Source organism: Adiantum capillus-veneris, chromosome 2, assembly GCF_014529385.1.
Source record: "Adiantum capillus-veneris isolate H3 chromosome 2, ASM1452938v2, whole genome shotgun sequence".
Taxonomy (NCBI): Eukaryota; Viridiplantae; Streptophyta; class Polypodiopsida; order Polypodiales; family Pteridaceae; genus Adiantum; species Adiantum capillus-veneris.
Window position 1 is genome coordinate 160,265,747 of NC_140932.1, and position 5,555 is coordinate 160,271,301.

A 5,555-nucleotide genomic window follows, 5' to 3' on the forward strand; every position below is an offset into this window, starting at 1 on the left:
GAGACGGTGTTTATGGGCTGATTAGGAGCACTTTTTGGCATCGACATTGTCTCGGGTGTTTCAGGCATCCATCTCCTCACAGGTTCTTACATATATACAGGACATCCAGGTTTCTTACAGGTTGCAGTGTTTAGCATCAGCACAGATTTCAGTGGGAGTACTTGATGCGCATATGCATTGTTTTGGCACTTTTGATAGTGCTTGATCTCTTTTGAGAGAGGTTTTACTCCCCGCAGGGATTTTTTTAATGCTTGCACATTTTGTTTTGCGCATGTTTGAGCGCGTATACTGCACCTTGCAGTATTGTTGACAGTGGATGTACGTTGAGTTGCGGAAACTGTCATATGTCCTTTTGTGGAGCCGATTTGGCTTGTTTCTGGCAGTCCCTACCATTTTTGAGACTCGGTTCGGAGGCCCTTTCTGAGACTGGGCTGGTTTCTTGTCTGCATAACCTTTTGTGAGGGTCAATAGCATGAGGTTTTCTTGAGCTAGGGGATTCTCGAATGTTGAGATCCTTTCGATGATACAGGTTGTTGGAGTATCCCTTTTTGTGGCCTCACCGTAGGACATGTATAGAGAGGGCTAGGTGCATTTGACACAGTGTTAGCAGTCTTGGGTCAACTTTTGACTTTTTATGCATAGTTACTGGTTGATGCGCCTGTCTTATGCTCTGGGAGCATTACTTTTGATGCGTTACTGATCTCTTGTGACAGTTTTGGATTGAGATTCTGTCAATTTTTCTAGGGAAACTCTGCCAAATTTTTCCTAGAATTACCAGTGTTTATTGCCATATCATCTTTAGCTTGCAGCCATGTCATCTAGCGGTGAAAATGATATTTACAATATCCAAAAATTTGATGGGACAAATTTTGCTATCTGGAAAGAGCAGATTCAAGATGTTCTTATACAAAAAAAGGCAAGTTGGATCCTATCATGGAGCACCCAGAGGGCAAGTATACAGATGTTAAGTGGGAGAAACTTGATGCTAAGGCCAAATCTACCCTCCATTTGCATTTGGCCGAATTTGTGTACTTTACTATAGTTGGAGAAAGGACTGCTAGAGATGTATGGGATAAGTTGTGTTCCAGTTATGAGAACAAAAGTGCCACTAATAAGGTTTTCTTGATGAAGAAGCTGTTTGACCTTCGTATGAAGGAAGAGGGCACTATTTCTATTCACATTAATGAGTTCAATATCATTTTCACTCAGTTGACCACTCAGGGTTTTTGAGACTATTTCTGAAGAGACCTCTAGAGGCAGCTTGGAATCTAGGTAACAAGTTTGAAGAGTGAGACATGTGCTGCATTCAAGAAAGAGGAGGAAACTCAGTCGACGGCTGCTTAACAAGAGAGACTTTCCTGAATATTGACTAGAACTAAGTTATATTGACTAGACTTTCCTAAATATTGACTAGAACTAAGTTATATTGACTAGACTTTCCTGAATATTGACTAGAACTAAGTTATATTGACTAGACTTTCCTGAATATTGACTAGAACTAAGTTATAGACTGTGAGAAAATTCAGTCCATGTGAGGTTGTGAAATGAAATGTGAAATTAAAAAAACTCATATATAAATATATGTGTGTGTGTGTGTGTGTGTGTGTGTGTGTGTGTCCATAGGATTTACTAGAATTATTATGCAAGTGAAGTTTCACTTTAGTATTTTAAGACAATAGAATGCAAGAAAAGTCAAGACATGTCAAGATATGAAATGAAAGTGAAACAAAAAGATCCATTTACTATTTTAAAATTCAAATAACATTTGATGTAAGTCTCCTTCATCACTGAGAACATTGAAAGTATGGCTAACCCAACTCAACTCTAAGGCTTCTTTTAGAAAGACAAAAAAAAATCATTAAGCACTCTCTTTAAAACTTTTCGTTCAAAATCAGCTCTATCAACTTAACTTATCAAAATATTGATTTGGAAGCAAAAGTATGCCCTTTTCTGTTTCCTTTTTATTGGATTTCAGAAGGCCATAGAAGAGTGGGTGGAGAATTGGTGCACTTTTTGAACCGTTGATTAAAAATCGTGGATTGGAGACACATGTCACGTGAGCTTGTCTTATGATGTATATGGGTCTTTCCATCATTGTAACTTGGTCCCTTCTTTTAATGCTCAATTAACTTTCTTGTTATATAAAGGTTATATTTTTTTTTATAATATAAATGGATCTTTCCATCATTGTAATTTGATCCCTTTATTTATTGCTCACTTGACTTATTTCATTTTTAAATTTTTGTTTAGTTTATAAGTTTTTTGAAGGTTCTATTTACTTTTTATAATGTAAGTGTCTTTTTTCATCATTGTAATTTGGTCCCTTTATTTATTGCTCACTTGAATTCTTTTTTAATTTTTGTTTAATTTATAAATGGGTCTCTTCATTTAAGGATTTAATGATTTCTTGTCAACTTTTTGATTTGAAACATACTTTTTTTTGTAATTTTTTTTTCATTTACAGACAATTTCTAACTAACAAATTATAAATTGTCCTTAAATAAAAGAATTCTTTCACCACTAAGAATTCTTTTATACCTTTTGGTTTTGATATGCAAATGTCACCTTATTCCTTTAGTGCATGTATTATTATTAGGGATTAGCTTTAGAAATTTTTCACAACTAAGAACTTTTTTTTAACTTTTTGTTTCGATATGTAAATGTCACCTTGGTATTTTAGTACATGTATTATTATTAGGGATTAAGTTTATACATTTTCAATATTCATTTCTATCCTAAAGATATTATGGATTTCTTTCATTTAAAAGTATGCATCATTTTATTGTATAATTTGTTTTATTGATATATTTATATAAGAATTAGATCAATTCCTAAACTCTCACTAATATTTTATATGTTTTATGTTTTCATGAGGTCCATTAATATAACACTCATACATAAGGGCATGAGAAAAAAAGAAGATTTTTGGTGCAATTACTTTATCATTGAATTAAATTGTTGGATGTTCTCCATGTCACATTTGAACGTTTTTGGATTCTAATGTGTGTATATGGGAGTACCTCCCCACTCTCTCACTTAGTTGGAATCGAGGTAGCTCCTTCGCTCTCTCTCTCTCTCTCTCTCTCTCTCTCTCTCTCTCTCTCTCTCTTCTGTAGGCCGTTGTAAATCTTTACCTCGTTGGATCTTTGAATATCTATATCTATACTTCTATACTATATATAATTGAGCTTATAATTTTCAAGGAAGGAGAGGCCATCCATGTGTCACACTCTCCTTCATTTCAAGAACTTAAGAAACATTTGGTTTGAAATAAAAAAGTGAAGGATAAGTCAGAAATCATTTGGTTTAAAATGTAAAAGTGAAAGGTAAGTAGCAAGTACAGTGATGGTAGAAAATGAAAAGACTTAGTTTTGACTTCTTAGTTCTGTAAAAAAGTCACAATACTTAGTACTATATATATATATATATATATATATATATATATTTTAAACTCTTTAGCAAGGCCATGGAGTTTCAATCCAACTTTCAATTTTGAAGGGTATCACTTTTGTTTTTGTAAAGGGTGGCTCTACTTCACAGCTTGGGAAAATAACGAGCAACGAGTTGTGCCTCACGTCGATAAGTTGGTCCTTCTCGAGCGTGTGTGTGTGTGTGTGTGTGTGTGTGTGTGTGTGTGAGAGAGAGAGAGAGAGAGAGAGAGAGAGAGAGATGCGGCACATCACAAGTCTGAGAGAAAGAGAGAGATCATCTTTCATTTTCTATTCCACCGTCATGTGTGTCATAGGTCTGTGAGAGAGAGAGAGAGAGAGAGAGAGAGAGAGAGAGAGAGAGAGAGGTCTTTGTTATTTATTGCAGTTGTGTATGTATGTGTGTGTGTGTGTGTGTGTGTGTGTGTGTGTGTGTGTGTCAGAGAGAGAGAGAGAGAGAGACATTGATTGTCCTTGGTGCTTGACAGAGAATGCTTCCCCCTCTCCCCCCGTCCCCCCCACCCCAAACTCAATCATGAACACAACCCACCACTTACTTCATGTACAACATCTCAAATGTTGCCACAACAGGCCTCATATAATCTCATCTATCAACACCCCTGGCTGCCAATAACTAATCCGTCACGAGCCCCACATCCAATACATGTCCCACTGGCCACAAGCACTTGCTGAGCCACCTATTCCTCTACCGCTGCCTATCCGCCACCGTTGATCCCGACGAGCTCCATTTTTGCCTAGATGCGGCCCTCCTTACCATGAGAGAGAGAGAGAGAGAGAGAGAGAGAGAGAGAGAGAGAGAGAGAGAGCCTAGATGCGGCCCTCCACACCATGAGAGAGAGAGAGAGAAAGAGAGAGAGAGAGAGAGAGTCCCACATTCGTCTCCACACTTTCTTCGTGTTTTTTTTGCCAGCCAGGATGCTACAATGTTGAGAGCTCCAATATGACCGTCCGTTTTTACATCTCGAACTCCTGACATAGGCAAGAAAAAAGGGGTTCTGCAAGGGGACAGGTGGCATTGCCTACTACTATAGTGCTCACAGCAACGATCGTGCAAGGCGGGTCTTCCATTCACTGTTTAGGAAAAATGTGTCTCAGCTTAATATCATGCCATTTTCAATTTCAAAAATGCCGTTTGAGGGCAAGGGAAAAAGGACAAATCCCGCCCCAAATTGAAAAAAATAGTGTAAACACTTGCAAAATAAACCTAAATTTCTAAATTTCCTCTTTGAAACTTAAGGGAAATCAATTTTGTATGTTTGAAAAAGTGATTTTTCCAGAACACTAATGTGATTCTGTTGGACGGATACGCCGCGACGGACGTCAGCACAGCGAGAACTCACCTAACAAGATTTGTCAGCTAAGGACGAAGCTCGACCCGCAGGCACGTGGCAGCAAGCATAAGGTGTCAACCTACACTCGACCGACTCCTAACTAATTCCTACAGAGGTCTCTACCCAATGTCTAAGTCACAGCCTTCAAGAGTGCATAAGAGGAAACTTCCTACAACGCTTTCTAGAGCCGAACACCCATCAAACAATCTCGAAACACCACAGAACTTGAAGGAGACCCTACTAACACCAATAGGTCGCTCTCCCTAAGGTCTATGAACCAAAACCCCAACCCAAAACACCCTGTGCAAAATCACATAGGATGTCTAGTCGAAATTTACAGGTCTTCGTTTCCAAAATCTAAAGTGCCTAATGTGTAGCTCTACTCAATGTGAATGCGTGGATATGTTGCAATGCAAAATCGGACAACGTATACTCACCGAATCAGCAGATGAAGCTCGTAGATGGAGCTCGCAAAACCGGACCGTATGCGCGCAATGTAGGTATCGGCGCATAGCTCTCGTCGGGGGCAACACGTTGCACTTCTCCGCACTCGATTCCAACCACCGGTGCACACGTAGCGTCAAGATGAAGCTCATACTCTCTCTTGTACACAGTACGCTCACTCACAGACTTCAAAAAACTTTTTTTTAAATGACAAAAGCTCTTTTATTAAGGTCAAAAAGTGGTATAAATACCTTACAATTCTCAAACCCTAAATTTCCAAATCAACCATCTACTCAATCTAACTATCAAAATTGGGATACAATCTGGAAAC